Source organism: Apteryx mantelli, chromosome Z (assembly GCF_036417845.1).
Source record: "Apteryx mantelli isolate bAptMan1 chromosome Z, bAptMan1.hap1, whole genome shotgun sequence".
NCBI lineage: Eukaryota > Metazoa > Chordata > Aves > Apterygiformes > Apterygidae > Apteryx > Apteryx mantelli.
In genome coordinates, this window is record NC_090020.1 from 19,881,042 (window position 1) to 19,897,738 (window position 16,697).

Genomic DNA, 16,697 nt, shown 5'->3' on the forward strand with positions numbered 1-16,697 from the left:
TTTTCCTGCAGTCAAACATAAGTGTTCTACGAGGCACACAAACGGAAATACAACCTATTTCACATTTCAGTACTTTGGAGATGCTTGTGTTGGCTTGCTCTAGATACAAACTGAAAAGAAAAGTAAATAATAGCATAAAGTAGTGGTAATATATTTCTCCCATTCTTTCTATAAACCAAGCAAAGTAGTAAACTATTCCATTTCTTAAGTCAGCTGTGTAGTAATATTCATTTGAATATCCTGAATGAAAGGGAAAAACAATGAGTAAAGCAGAAATTTGTTTCTTTTTACTTCTTTCCTCTCCACACAGTTAAGTGTCCAAATTCAAAAATCACTTAAACACATGCTTGTTTCCAAACACAGCACATGCTTTCTTTTAAACCCACATATAGTCCTATGGAGTTCAATTATGATACCCCCATGGTAAAGTTACCTGTATGTTTATAGGTAAGCATGAACCTAACTTTTCTGCTGAACTCAGACCAAAAGAAGGATTTTTACTTTACCCTTTCTGTTCTTGCTTATGTTTTCAAACATATTTTCACTATACACTTTTACTATATACAATGACAGGACAAAGAACCAGCTCCTGATAACCTGATCTGTAACTGGATCCATTCAGTACTGAGGGTGTATTTGCATGAAAAAATGAGCCAAACATAGCACACAGTTCTTATTACCAAGGAGTGCTTGCACACAAGGACTTTCCTTCAGTAATGAAGCTCATTTAAAAACAGTCCTTCATTAATCTACAACAAAAAATTATTTTTCTAATGCTTACAAAAGCTGTTTAACATTCCTTTCTGATTTTGTGTGTTTAACACTAATAACAGCCATGAAGGTCCAGTATTTTTAAAGTCATTTCAGGGGATCTGGTTGCACGACTCTTAGCATCTATAGTTATTTTTGGTTCTATGTCTATAAAGAACTTTTTAAAAAATTACCACTAAATCTACAGATAATTAGTGAAGGATAACGAGCAGGTAAAAAATGAAAATTATATTGTTTTAGAATCAGACTTTCTTTTCTATATTATTCATATTGTCATGACACAGTGACACTAAATTCCAGACTGAAAACCACAGAACATTCCCACAAGTGAACCTCATGTACAGTGGGGCAAATAGTAAGTGGATTTTCTCAAGGTACAGCTGGACTAGTTTTTATCACTCTGCAGACCTCTGTAATCTGTCTCGACAGTGAATTTGAGATGCACAAGTGTACAACTGCTTCATACCTTTGAGTCAGCCTAAAAAAGTAGATCTAAAACCGTTTTTGGTAGTTCAAGTACTAACTAATAATGCAAAAGAATATAATTTGTATACCATGAGTCCTGTAGCTAAAAACCCAATAGCAGACTGTAAAGCCATCTATGAAAAGAAGAATTTGTTTGACTAAATATTAATTTCACCTGAAATTTAAGATTCTACCTGTCTGAGAATAAGAACTGATTTCTGATTGTCATCTAGGCAGCTGAACATCAGCTCTCTCCACTGATGCTCAGTCCATTATCAGGTATTTGATTAGCGATTGCAGATCACATGTCAAGCCTCCCCACAGCTTCAACTGTTAAAAGTAGGTATGGCTTACAATTAGTAAAATAGCCAGGAAATCTATACTTTAAATAAATTTACGAGGAAGCTACAAGACTTCTGAAGGATAAACTTTACCCATAATTTGGGTTACAGAGTATCAAAAAATTGCATTATTGTTTTTATGATCAAAATTTGAAAGAGAATTGCTGAATTTAAAGATGTTTTCACAGTACTCCAAAGGAAATCTCAAGATTTCCTAAGAAATGCTCTAGTTTCTTGAAGGGAACTTTGCAAGGAAAAAAATATTTCAGGTGGAACTCCTGTCCTTCTCCCAATTTACCCACAGTTAAGAAAATGAAAAAATAAAAAACAAAAACAAAAAACAAGAACCAACATTATAGGAAAATATACATTAAAATTATAGATGCAAAAAAACTTGAGCATATTTTTCCTCATAGCTATTTTGAAGGCAGAAAGGGGAAACAGTTTATCAGGAAATAAAGAATTGATAAAGCAAAATGTTAATCCACCAAATATATGAGCTGTTTGCAAACAGAATTCAGGGAAAACACTGATATGTTTTGCACACATTTTGAAGCAAAAAGGTAGGTCTGTGATACATATTTCTTATTTTTTGTAAGAACAGTGCTCCGAAAATGTTTAAGTATTGAAAGCAATATCCAAATAGTCAAAAGCCTAATTCTGAAAGAAACTTCAGATTCTGCATAGAGACAGACAAGCTAAATAACTTCACCCTTATCTTTAAATCATTAGGAAAGGCCAACTAAATTTACAATCAACATCTACATCAAGGATGTGTGGTTACTTGTGCTCTTAACAAAGCAAATTCTCAACTTCTATGACTTCATTCCCAAAGGAAAACAATACTCCTCTAGCTCCTCTCAGCAGGTACCAGTTTTAATTCATCCTTAGAATGCAGCCAGAAGACCATATCTGAATTATTCATTCCGTGCAGCGCCAGTCAATGCCAAAAATGTAGCGGTACAACTATACCTCCAGCAGGGGCAATTGTCTGTCCTACATTAACAGAGAGAAAACTGACAAATACAAAAGCTGGGGGAAATGCTGTTTATGCATATATGCAGAGGCAAAAGTTATTGTTAACCATGAATAACTCAGAATAACTCAGAAACTCAGTAGATGGAATAATAAACACATTAGTGAAAAAGCGCAGTTCTTTCTGCCTTAAAATTCTCAAACAGATTAAATACAGGGAAGTAATACAGCATATTAAGAGTAAATGTGATAATGTCTGACAAAAGAAGTCCATTAATTAAATTTAATGTTTCAGCAAATAAACTCAACAATTTTGTGTTCTCTCAAAAAGTATACAGTCCTGATTCTGATTGGAGAATCTGCCATTTAAGGTAGCCTGAAAGCTTGGGAACCTACACTCCAGAAGTTTCTAATAGGAATATGAACTCACAACTCCTTTATAAGGTAGGCCACCTGTGAGAAAAAATAATCAGAATCATGTCTCAATGTATCTCACTCCCTCTGATAGACAAGAGTTAAGAAACTGGATTCATCTGAATAATACAAACATCTAAATGGAAGGCAGTAGTATCTGCACAGAAGTGAGCCGGAAGGTAGAGGTAAATTCAAATCTGTTCTCTCTGCATCTACAGACACAAACACCAAAATGGCACCAGACAGATACATTATTGTGTTGTTACACTGATGAAGATCCCCAGGCACAATGTGCCAGGAGAAACTGTTATGTCAAGTAGGTCTGTTTCCCTTACTGTTTTCCTTCTTTTAATGTGGAGAGCATCCTGATGTGCAAAATGGGAAATAGTTCAGGAAAGCAAAGATTTCACAGACAACCCAAAGACAATGCTACATCTTATCCAAGATACAAAAGAGAATACAGAAATTTCGGAAATAATAGAGAGCCCAGAGTTATTCAGCTACCTCAGCAAAGGCAGCAAGTATACAAAGCCTGCACGGTGTCTGAAATACCCTAATGAACAGAAAAGAATTGAAAGACTACTTGACTTGAAATATTACACTGAAAGACTACTTTCTAGATATCTGTACTTAGTGAAAGAAGGTAGGGATCCATGCAAAAAGGACAAGCACACAACACTTAGTAAAGATGTAAGAAACGAGGATGCAAGTAGCCTCTGAGATCCTAATGAAGATAGCTTTCAGAGGGGATTTCTAGAAAATAACAAACAGGACATCCAATATTCATAATTTAAGTGACACTAAATAAGAACAATCTAGGGAGCCATATTCAGAGTTCTTGAGAGTTAACAACATTAGATATGATCTAACAATGAGCAGCAAAATCTGCTACAGAGTCACCTTTGAGGGACACCAAAAGACTCATTCAAGATAGTGATTTACAGTATGGAAGACTTGGAATTCAGTAACTATTAGTATTTCTTCAGGAACACACAAAGGTGGCAAGTCATCAAGTGTTTCTCCTTGATTTACGAACTCTTTCATACAAAGGAAAAATCACTGGCTGAAATGTTCTCATCAGTGCAAAACCAGGATGGAGAACAAGTTCGAGGAAGAAGGGGAGGGGAAGAGACATCCCCAGACAATAGCCAAATTGGTGTTGAGCCTGTGGCAGTTTTGTTTTATGATGAAACTTCTGAGGATGTAAAACTCCACTCTGTACTCTCCCAAGTAGGTGAATTCAGATTTCCTTCTACCCCAAACACTCTCAGAGTTCACACTAAAATATGAAAAAGATACTAACATCATTATCTGAGTAATGGGGACCACAGGTACAGCGCTGAAAACATCTCCACTTACTTTTTTGACTGGCATCTACAATATGGATTTAACCCAGATAGGCACAAATTTTGCATCAAAATAACAAGTTCCTTACCTCCTTAGAACAATGACCATGAGAAGAGGAAAATGCAGCATGCCTACCAGTAACAGAATTTAAGAATTATTAATCACATATATCTACTAAAGCACTCACTGTAGCATAAACATTTCTAGCATCTTAGTCATTATTATAGTGCAATGATCCCATCACATTCATCCTTTCCACATAACTCACAATCACTTTAAATTTATTTAAAATAAAATCTCTCTCTAACCTGGACTACTCCAGAAACCCACAAAGATGAAATAATACAGCTTTAAGGTCACTGCACCTTTCAAAGTTTATGTAGTTCCCACTAAAAAGCAGGAAGACAGGCTGAGATTATAAACTAAATTGCCCAGAGAGAGAGAAATTCTCATCCCTAAGAAGTCCAGTCCATTTTCATAATACCTTTGGAATAAGATTACCCTTGTGCACTAGATTAATAAATCAGTCCTGTGAATAAATCAGTCAGGGATACAGTCCTAGTAAGCGTCCTTTTACGGATTACATTGCCTAGAATGGCACGTATCTGTTCCATCAAATACAGTCCACAAGGCTGGAGAATAAACATTTCCTTTCTATATATATACAATACGTATTCCATTTAGCCTAAAACTTTCTAGCAATTCCTAAACTAACTGAAATACTGCTATGCAAAAGCCTTAACACTCCGTGTTTTCCAGAATCACTGTAATCATACACAGTTAAGCCCAGGGAACATCAGGATTCCTACAGAGGTAACTGCCTGTTACCTTTAGAAGGTACAATGATTATCTACTGCCCTTGACATATTTCCAATTTCCATCTAGTCAGTACGCTGAAACTTCATGTGACCATTTAAGGCAGCTTTTGAGAATGTTAAATCAGAAACAAGGGTTAATTTTACAGATTTGATGTAGCGACAAGAAAAGTGTACACCGATTTTCCACTTCTCTTTAACAGAAAAACTGTATTCACATCATGAATATCAATTAGAACAAATATTTCTTTAAACTCATGTTGTACTTTCACATGCCATGTATGATAGAATAATTCAAGGCTTCTCACATCAAGCAAGATAATTTTCCAAATCGTCAAACAAGGTTAGCAACATGATTGTGCTATTTGGAAAATTCTGTTAATCAAAAATAGATCACTGATGCACTTAATAACTTTAAAAATTCCATTCTTTACAAAATAGTTTAAAAAATGAAAATCCTAATCAGAGAATCCATCTGTTATTTATAGTAAAATAAACTGGTAAATAGTGAATATTTATTATCTAACAAATGACAGTTTTCCAAACAAAGATGATGGCATACTGCCAATAAGGAGAATACATAGGCATTTGGCAAAATTATATTTCCGTGATGCATAACTGTTCTAAGGTAATTCCTGCTGGATATGTACTTCTCTTTATGAAAATGCTTCTGATTCCCCACCTTATGAGACACTATAAAACAATTCATCAGATGTTTTATTAAGCCTTCTTTCTATATTTGAATTTAACCACTGCTAAGATTACCTGAAGTAAAAACTGCTGTCATTTAAGCAAAGGCATAAATGCACTAAGGGTCTGATCACAACAATGCCGCTGTCAAAGGAAATCTTTTTCACCAACCACTGGCTGTTGGGTCTATTAGAACAGCTCTTGTATGCTTGATTAGAAACTCTACCTATACTATTAATGTACCAATTCAAAAAAAGTTTGAAGGCCTGACTACACAAACGCGTTTTGTTGTGCACCCTTTATTACCAATATTCATTTTTAAAAAATTAATTATATCCCTGTAACTTAGGAACAAACTTAAACAGATCAGGGAAGGTATACAGTTCACAGCCAAAACTTAAAGTTTGATCTTAACTAACACTTCTAAAAGCATAGGTCAGAGCTATCCAAACTATCTCTTTATCTGCAACACACACGATATCCGAAGTGAACAAGGGAAAGCTAAATGCCATGTCTACCCTTTCATCACTGATGACTACCAACTCCTTGTTGGCTATATTTGCAGAAAAACACCAACATATTATTTTTTTTTCTAGGAAAACAACTATTTGTAGATGAAAAATGAGAGTATTTTTATGCTGGATAAGCTATTAAAAACTGTTTAAGCACACTTGAAACAATGGAACTAACAAGTCAACAATGTACATGCACCCACAGCAATCCCAAATTTGCTAATGTACTTGAAAATAGAATGTAAGAAGATCTAAATAAAGTCACAATATTGTATTTACTTTTTTATAGCTATTTCAGTGAGTTTCTCTGTAACAAAAGACAGAATTCTCAAGACCAAAATTGTCCTCATTATCTGCAAATAGACTCACTCTTTCTCACTCAAAAGAATAGTTTTCTGAACTATACTGCAATATTAGCTCAGCACTGAGTGTATCTGATTTTTTCATGAGAAATGCTACTGGTTAAGTTGGCATAGAGACAGAAGGCTGTAAATTCCTATCCTCCATCAGTACCGTTGACCTCAGAGAAAACCCCACAACTGGCTACAGGCATTCAACATCCATCATTGCTCCTGAAACCTAATCTTTCAGAGAAGGACAGCTGCACTAGGCAGCAGTTAAGCAGCTTTCTAAGGTACACCATCATCCCAAACATAAATAAATAAATAAATAAAACTTCCTGTCCTACTTTCTGGTCAGTGTTTCAGAAGAGTCTCACTGCATGTATTTCCCACCAAATTAATAACTTTTATTTACACATAGACAGACAAAGTTCTATTCTAGTGATAAGAGATGATTTTTAATATGCCTCTTCTTTAATTCAAAATTTCTTAATTCAAAATAGTCAAATTCATGCAGTATTAATATACAGTATACTTGTAAGGAAGATTTAAAAAAAGCATAGTTTAAGAAATAAAGAAGTAATACACTTGATGTTTGTAGCACTGAAAACCTAGGAAGGAAATATCTGGTCCTAGAATTATAAACTGCCTTTTAAAAAAGACTTCCCGCCTGACAGTAATTTCTAGAGGGGGAGAGAACTCTTTCCTTTAAAAAAAAAAAAGAAAAAAGCGATTCACAGAGTTTAATTATGCAGGTGAACAGCGCTAAAATAGTTGTGTCTCTAACATATGCTAAAAATCATGACACGCATCTGTCTCATAAATCTTCTCTTATAGCATAAAGCAGACAGAAGAAAGGTTCAGAGTATGGAATATGACCACATACTTTTGTGAACTTTATCTGAATTTTTCAAAAAAAAAAAAAGAAGTAAAAAGCATTTTTACTCAACCTTGATAAATAAAATATGCTTCACTTTTACCAAAGCATTCACAACTGTCATTTCTTCATTCCAAACATATAGACATTTATACAGTTCACCCCTCTCAAAAAAGAAAATAATTAAAAAAAAGCAGAAATGGCAATCTCTTAATTCCTCATACACAAATTTCAGCTTTTTTTGCACAGTTTTATAAAAGAACACAACGTATGGACAGTTCAAAAAAACACTTAATTTCTTAATTCAATCACCATTCTAAAGCAAGAGGAATTACTGAGTTCAAACTCAGCAAACAGTTACTTTCTAAAGCCTATGACATTGTCACCAGAACGTCTGTGAATTTCCTCTCAGTGCACCAACTAACAAGAAGCTAGACCACAGACTGAGGCTTTGGGTAAAAACAGTGAATGAGCCAAACTGAGGCACTGAAATCAAAATGGGTTTGGATATATTTGCAAATGGAAAGCACACCTTTTTTACAAATTTGGGAGCTGTCACATTTATTTCAGTCAGTTTGGCACCGATCATATCCATCATGAAAATTACCTGATTCTGACATCTGAAAAGCCAGATTTTACACATCACTTACTGAATTCTGACTTAGATCTCTAATTTCCTGAGCATTAAAAACTGTAAATGAAAGAGCAACACCACTGCTTGCTTTATTGCATATACTGCGTTTGACACACTGTTTGCGGAAAACGTATGCATTATTTGACTACAATGTGAGCAATTCGGCTGGCACTAACTAGGACATCCATTTTGATTGTCTGCAAACAACAAATTAATTTGTACACCAATGGAGCGTTTCCAATAATTTGAAGCTTATTGGAAATCTCAAATAACTTAACTATTCTTTGCCTTGAAGAAGCACAGCACAGTAAGTATATTATGGCATGCCCTCCAATATAATAAATCAAAGTGTCTAAACTTCTATCATTTTCAGTCAGGTAACAAGAAGGAAATTTCTGTATGTTCCCTATATTTGAAAGAACACCTAGCATCTTTGGCAGATATCAGAAAGACACAGGTACAAACACAGAGTTGATTTCTGCAAAATTTCTACCTGTTTTGGAAGTCTACTGCAAAATCCATCACCCTTTTTTCTCTTGTTACTATGCTACTAAGCCTATGAAGAAGGATGTCACAGCATTTAAGCATGAGACACTTAAGCCTGCAGAAGTCTTTTGATCTCAGGAATGTACAAACTGATACAGATATATACCTACTATGATGTAGTTAAAAATAAGCTGATAAACAGAACAGTTAAGGTGAATAGTTGTGTCTACTAAAGAATTGGAAGAACTTGGCCAAATAATAATAACCTTTTAAAAAGCAATGCTTTCATATTTAAATAATAATTTAATTAATTATTTACAAGCAAAACATGTTTATTATTTTTTAACAATTTTCTTTGCATTTTAGCAATTTCTCATATGAAGATATGAACATGCAATGTTTTAATAAATATTATCAATCACCAATCAAAAACCATCTGAGCTTATGACATTGCAAACTAAAATTGTGCAATAGTAGACATATGGTTCTACAAATGCACAGCAGCTTAAACAAGAAGTGAAGCTTGTTGGAATGGAATTTACAGGCAAAGCACTCTTGAGCAATCTTTTTCTATATCATCAGATTTCTTCAGCAGATAAGTTGTACAGGGGCTTTCAGTGTAGTAGATCACCAGGAGAAATAGCTCTTCCTCCTTACTCCTGCTTGGTAAATCATTGATAAATCATATGAAGGAATATTTTTAAACACTGATTCTTGCTTCAGGCTGTCAAGTTGCCACTGAACATTCATTAAGTAGCTTAATTTAAGGCCTTTTCCAAAGGAAAGAAGGATTAAACAAGTAATATAAACAATTCACAGAGTATGCGAAATTCAGAGTTTTCATAAAAATATTGTATGTTGACCATTCTATGCCAAGTGCTTTTAGATAGAATTACATTGTAGGTCCCTGCTAAAATACCGACAGTATTATGTATCTCTTTGACACTGAATTTAAACAGTCAATATCCGTACCACTTTCTCACAGAAGGTTAAAAAAATTATGTTATACAAGAGTGGAACATGATGGTTCACGGATCTGTACTGTATTACTCTTCATGATACCTGAAGTGCAGATGGAGTGCCTATCTTGTGCATTTCTGACATACCTCCTTGATTTATCAACACTCAGTAAAACTTTATTTTGAGCAGATGTCTGTGATTTCAGAAGGCCTTTAAAGTGGACTTCATTACATGCCATCATTATTTTACACAAGCGCACACAGAAAATTATACTTGATCAATATTTGCACAATTGTAGTCAGTTATGAGACAAAAAGCCTCTCGCAGTAACTGGCTCATATTACATGATATATAAAACTCTGCTTTTTAAAATATATCCTATTAAAAAATTAACATACCATAGCAAACATGCATTTTCATTGTATGACCTTACAGTGATCTAGCTTAAAAATCCTTTTAAATCAGAATTTTTGAAGAGCTTGGTACAGAAAGTTCATTTTGAAGGAAATCCAATATGCAAATATTTCAGCTGTGCTCTTTTACAAATTGTCTGCCTTGTCAGTTTGAAAAACTGAAAATCAACAATGGAACAGCGTAAGTATACTTGACCTTATTGCTTAATGTCTATCAAGAATGCCATGGTTGGTCGATTTTAAATTTGTGAAACTGACACTCAAAAATGTATAGCGCATCTTCAGTCCAGGTTCCATAAATGCTGACTACACTCCAGTCAAAGCCTTCGAATCTCTACACTTCCAAACTTACATAACACAAAGCTAGTTTAAATACACCATCAATCTATGTCTGCTCCTGCCTTAGAGTAATCCTGCTTAGTTTATCTTTTAACCCTACACTTGCACTGAACAGTACCATTACTAATCTAATAGAAGATACATATAGGCAACAAATCTGACTTTCTCAGCTTACAGAAAATATGAAGTGCAGAGAAACACTCAGATCCGACTTTGCCCCAAATTTTCACCTCCCAAGTCGACATCCTCTCCCAACCACCACAGCAGTCAGGAGAGCACAGAGGAATGGAGAACTATGTTGGATGTCATATAGGACTGGGGGAGAGAATGAAGCAGGGTAAAAATCCCAAAGATAATATGCAGATTGTATGCATCTCCTGAATAGTAGCAGCCTCATTTATCAGTAATGAATAAACTAATGGCAACTGTGCTTTTGATGTTAGGCATCTGTGTAAAAAATGTCTTTCTGGTGAAAGAGTTAGCATATGCTCTGTACTGGTATTTGCTGTATGACAGCAGTTTATACAGGCCCCTAGTGGCTTAGCACACACAGCAGCACATGAAGGGGGATCCCTACTCTTTAGCTTGTGTAGCTTTGGTCCCTGCATTATGCAAATGTAGAAATGAAGGGCAACCTTAAAAATGAAAGCTGCATCATTGACTAGATTTAAAATACTAAGTATTTCATTTTTTCATAGGACCCCAAATCTGTGTTTGCAAACCTTTTCATAACAAACATAGATTTAACATCTCCCATGTAGTTGACTGGCAATACTGGTATTTGAGTTACGCAACAGTCATGACAGAATGCTTGATTTGTATTATTCTTTAGCACTCATTTATAAAGTAATAAGACTAATGAGACTAAAAGCAGATTCTAAGTCATGACTCCTGAAATCTAGAAATACAAAGATACGTTTTTCCTTTCCACACACTATTCCTGACAGCTTGCCATAGCACACACAAACCATAATGAATTACTTAGTGCCTTCTTAGAGTAGAAGTGTTCTACTTAGGCAAAGCTCTCAGTGCTTAGCATGGATATAGAAAAGCTATACATCATTTCTGCATTGAGAGAAATCTAAATATACTCCACCATATTTACAAGTGACAAAACTAAAATTGGAAAGCTACTCCTGTAAAAAGTCTCTCATTAAATCCTTCTTCGTTTGTAAAAGCTACACCACTTAGTTCCTCAAAAATCCCATGCCAGTACATTTACAGCTTTTAGTAATTTTGACTGGGCAAAATTTGACAGCTGAATTTATTAAACTGACCAGTTTGTCAATTTTGCACATAAAAAAAGAGATAATAGCAGACCTCATGAGAGTGAATTTAAAGAAACCACCAAAAAATTGTCATTTAAAGTAGAATGCAAGTGCATATGGTTGTATTTTGGGGAGCGGAGAATCTTTTTTTCCTTCAGAGTTGCTCTCTTCAATATCAAGAAATGTAAGAGCCTTGTTTGCTCCCAACCCGGAGGAAAATGATGTCATTTACTATACTTCTATATCAAGAAGGAAAAGTATTAACCGTTATAATGTTATAAACCACTATCACACTCCAGGGAAATGAATAATATTGTACACATTCATTTACTCATCTCTGCATCAAAATTTATGATAAAAGTCCTGATACTACAGAAGTTGTTTGTGTCTGAGCAAAACGTAGGTTGGAAGCAATTACCAAAAGGCTCAGAAGATCATCATAACTTTCTATATGAATTCTAAGTTTAAGAGGATGTAGGGTTAATAAAAATATTCATCTCTTGCACATAGGAAACGCCAAAGAAAATCAGTATCTACAGTCTCATATGAAATATTGCACTGTCTCAGGCAGACAGTGAAGTAACACAAATAGAAAACCTTAACTACTCTGCGTAAATAAACTGACCCTTTTAGGTATGTCAGAAGTCAAAAAATAAATATGGTAAGTGTTGTAAAGAAACTGACATACCTCTATGAGGCAATAACTGTACAAAGGCCAGGCAAAAGAATAAAATATGCATGACAACAGTCTCAAAAAGTAGCAAGCAGGAGCAAATATTCAAAAGCCGTTTACAAGGGAAAGTGGTAATAGCTTAAGAAGAAAATAATACAAGTCTGTGAATAAGGGAGGAGACAAAAAACATGTAAAATGAAGAATTCAGGAAAACAACTATTTTATTTGTAATACAGGGAGAGCTTAGTTAAAGGAGTGAAAAGCGCCTGTTCACAAGACCTTACAGAGGGAGCTGGTAAGTTTGCTGAACAAATTTGAGACCCCCTTCATAGCCGTGCAGAAAACTGAGTTTTCAACCCTCGCGACGTGCTTTCTTTCCAGCGGTTTAGAAAGAGCAAACAAGTGAATTAAAAGCCCGGTCCGGGGAGCGCCGGGCGCCTCCGCGCCCCTTCCCGCAAGCCGTCGGAGGCGGGAGCCCGCGGTGCCCAACGGCCCCCTCCAACGGCGCGCGGTGCCCAACAGCCCCGCGGTGCCCAACGGCCCCCTGCAACGGCGCGCGGTGCCCAACAGCCCCGCGGTGCCCAACGGCCCCCTGCAACGGCGCGCGGTGCCCAACGGGCCCGCGGTGCCCAACGGCCCCCTGCAACGGCGCGCGGTGCCCAACGGTCCCGCGGTGCCCAACGGCCCCCTCCAACGGCGCCCGCCGCCTCCGGTCCCCGCCGCTTCCCCGTCTCCCCACCAGCTCAAATAAGCAAAATCAACACCATTAGTATTAACAGTTCAGCCGCCGGAGCAAGCGGTCCCTCTTTACGATGCACAAATCACGTAACCTCTTTCCCCCCCCGCCCTCCCCCCCGGCCAGGCACCGTGGCAATTCAGTGGAAACGTCGACTCTGATCAATCACTTACCCTCATCCTGCCCCCATCCCCCGTCCGCGCGCCACACAACTCTCCTAATTCTCTGCACGGGCCTCGCAGAGAGGAGAAAGGGCTGGGGACTGTGGCGGGGAGCCCCCGGGGGCAGAGGTGTGTGGGGGGGTGAGCCACATGTGTGCAGGGCTGCACCCGCCCGTCCCCGGCGCCCTCCTCACACGCACAAACGCCCCGAAAAAGCCGGCCCGGGCGGAGCAGCGCAGGGGGAAAATGGGTCAGGAGCGGGGCAGTTACCTGGTCATGCTGGCTCCCCCGGTCCCAGCAGCAGCCGCCGCCGCCGCCCGCCCGCCCGCCACCGCCGCCGCTTCCCTCCGCCGCCGCCACCTCCTCCCGCTGCTCCCGCTCGTCTCCGGGGCGGCCAATTTAATCCGAGCCCCGCAGCAGCAGCAGCAGCCGCCACGAGCAGAGCCCCCGGCCGCCGCCGCCCGGTGCTGGTGCCTGTCGCTCACAGTCCGGCGGCTGGGAGCGGGAGCGAGTCAGCGAGAGTCCGAAAATCCAGCATCCAGAGGAGCCAGGTCCCCGCGCCCGCCCGCTGCTTCCAGCGCCCCCTCTCCTCCGCCCGCTCTGCTCCGCTCTGCTCTTTTCTTCTTCTTCTTCTTCTCCTCCTGCTCCTTCCTGCGGCGGCTGCTGCTGCTGCTGCTCCCGGGCGCGCTCTCTGTTCCCAAGCTTCGGCTCCGCTTCCCCTCCTCCTCCTCCTCCTCCTCCTCCTCTCCTCCCTCTCTCCTTCCTCCTTCCCCCTTCGCGTTTTTTTTTTTTTTGTTTTGCTTTTTTTCCCCTTCGTCTCTTTTAGCAGATTCTTCGGCTACAAATAGCAGCGAGGTCGCCCACCCAGGCTCCCCCCACTCTCCCGCCCCACTCCACAAAAAAGTGCAGCGCAAACAAAAGCGAGGGAAGCGGGCCGGGGGCGGGGGGGGGGGCTGGGGAGCGAGGAAACCCCCCAGAAACCGCTCGCCACAACCCCTTCCCGCCGCCTTCCTCCGCTCCGCGGGGGGAAAGGGGCGCCGGGGCGAGGATGAGCCTGTCTCCCTCTCTCCCTGTCTTGTTTCGTGTGTATGTGTGTTGGGGGGGGGGGTGTTAATCCTCTTACGCTGTGTGGATCACAGGATCTGCATGGCCCCAAGTGTTAGGAAAAGCTTGTTGCCGAGCTGTGTGAGAGAGAGAGAGGGAGAGAGACAGGAGACAGCGTGAGGCAGCTGTGGAGAGACGGAGGCTCCCCCGGCCTGGCCCGCCGGCTGGCGGAGCACGGGGCCGAGGCACGGAGGCGCACACACACTACACTACACACTACACACCGCGCACACGCGCGCGCGGCGGGAAGGTGGGGGAGGGGAGGCGTGGCCGGGGAGCGGGGGGGGGGCGGGTGACGTCACTCAGCGGCAGTCGGCTGGAGCGGAGCTTCCCGCCCGGCTGCGCCCGCGGGCGACAGGGGCGCGGCGGTGCCCCCTCGGCCGCCACGGGCGCGGGGGGCCGCAGGGGCGGGGCGGCGGCCCGGCGTACCCCGCACCGTTTGCCTCGCAGCTGACCTGTCAAGCGTTGCTCCTCCTGCCCCCGCGAAGGGGAGCCCTTCCCATATCCGCGCTCCCGCAGAAGTTCCCCAGACAAACACGTTTCCAAGTTTAACTGTCTAACTTCTCGTCCTGGTCTACACTCGGCTGGTTAAATCATTGGGGTTAGGAGACCTGACAGCCAAACAGCGGTATTATGAGGGGAGTTACGGGGTGGGGGGAAGCGTATAATAAGCCAATATTTGCATACGCAATCACAGTGGCATATGGCAACTCTTTTTTTTTTTTTTAAGGCAGATTTCGTGCTCATGGACACTGGACGGTGTTGGGCACGGCCAGTGCAGTGCAGTGGCACAAGCAGAAATCCCCACTTTTCCTGCCCAGTCCTGTCTAATCCACAGTAAAGGTGGACTTAAGTGAGAACGATAGGGTTGAGGTGACCAGCACGCTGGAAAACCTCACGGTGGGCTTCTCACCCTCTTAGAAACCTGGAGCGTATGTGCGCTCCATCCCTCCACTCCTCCTCAGTAAAATGGAGTGATTAATTGCACAGGTGAAGTGTGAGGGCAAACACAATAAAGACTGCTAGTCAGTCACTATGGTGATGGGAGTCTGTGAAGACAGATTCCACCAAAGTTACTGTACTGACTTCCACATATATAAAGTTACTGGCGCAATGTGTGCCAGGCTGGAACTTAAAACGTTCACACTTCAGCACCGTCTTGCCGCAACCAGACTTTTTAGTCAAGCCCTACAGCCCCTGATTCTGATATCGGTCATGGTGGTCCATGGAAAGTTCGTTGCAGATCATAGCTACTTTTCAGTGGAGGAGAGGGATTTGGGCATTTTCTATCATACAATGTTTTACTTTCCACTGGAAGGTAGAGCTGCCAACATGAAGGCTCTTTCTGACAAAAGGGAAGATAAACTTTGTTCTCCCCAAGTCCTATAAATCGTTGTCTTCTCTTGACACACAGCCAGTTGCACCATGAAAAATGATCCCCAAAATAATCTTACACTTAAAGAAGCACTGGCCCTTTCAGAATGGTATCTTTCAAAATACCAAATGACTTTGTATAAAAATCACTTTGTGTAAAAGGTAAATATATGAAACGTAACATGGATGACTACTTTTTATCTTTCAAAAAGAACTTTGCAATAAAGAACTAACTTTTAAACAAATAACTGTGTCTTCAAAGGGAAACAACAAAAATCCAAAGCTGGGCAATATGCTATTTTGTCTTTATTGTAATAAATGCAGTTAAAGAAAACAAAAATTAAATCCTCACCTTTGCCCCCTTGACTCAAATGACTGCAAGGCTGTATTTGCTTTGAAATGGCAATACTAAATAGGTATTTCAGGTTTTAATGTTATGTCCCAGCAGTTTTAATCAGTCTACTTAGCTGTTTTAGTGCTGTTCATGCTGTGATCCTTGCATGACATTGAAGAATTGAGCAATAAACCCATGCATTTTATATTTTTCATGTGATATCACAACATGGATGTGAGTTTTGGGACTACATTTAGCTTTCCATTATCAGAGTCATAACCAGGTTGTATAGCTCTTCCTTCTGTTCATTCAGTCAGCATCACAACACACATCAGGAATAAATGCGTTTCCTTCTATAATAGTACTAAAAACAGGTCTAGTGAATATTACTTATAAGATTTCCAGTTTGTGTAGTGATGCTAAGGGAAGAAGCAGAAGAAATAAACCTGAATTCATGAAGCAACATGAAAAAAACACTCTACTCACTGTTGCTGTAATGTATTCCAGCACTTCTTATCATCAGCATAAATTTTATACTATTGATAGTAGTGTACACATATGCATACATTTATGTACCATTAGAGGTACTGTACCTCTAATGTTCCTTCTGTGTTAGGAGGAGAAAGCATATCAAGAAGCATAATTCATCTGATACAAACTACTAATT

The 16,697-nt window shown here is 39.8% G+C and overlaps 1 protein-coding gene across 1 annotated transcript in view; it reads right to left on the reverse strand.

Annotated features, from left to right (window-relative positions):
* Positions 1-13,534, reverse strand: part of PTPRD (protein tyrosine phosphatase receptor type D) — a 367,736-nt gene extending 354,202 nt beyond the window's left edge. The window contains exon 1 of the mRNA XM_067316504.1: positions 13,489-13,534. The gene's annotated coding sequence lies outside the window, so the exon portion shown is untranslated. The remainder of the gene's footprint in view (positions 1-13,488) is intronic.
* Positions 13,535-16,697: the final 3,163 nt, after the last annotated feature.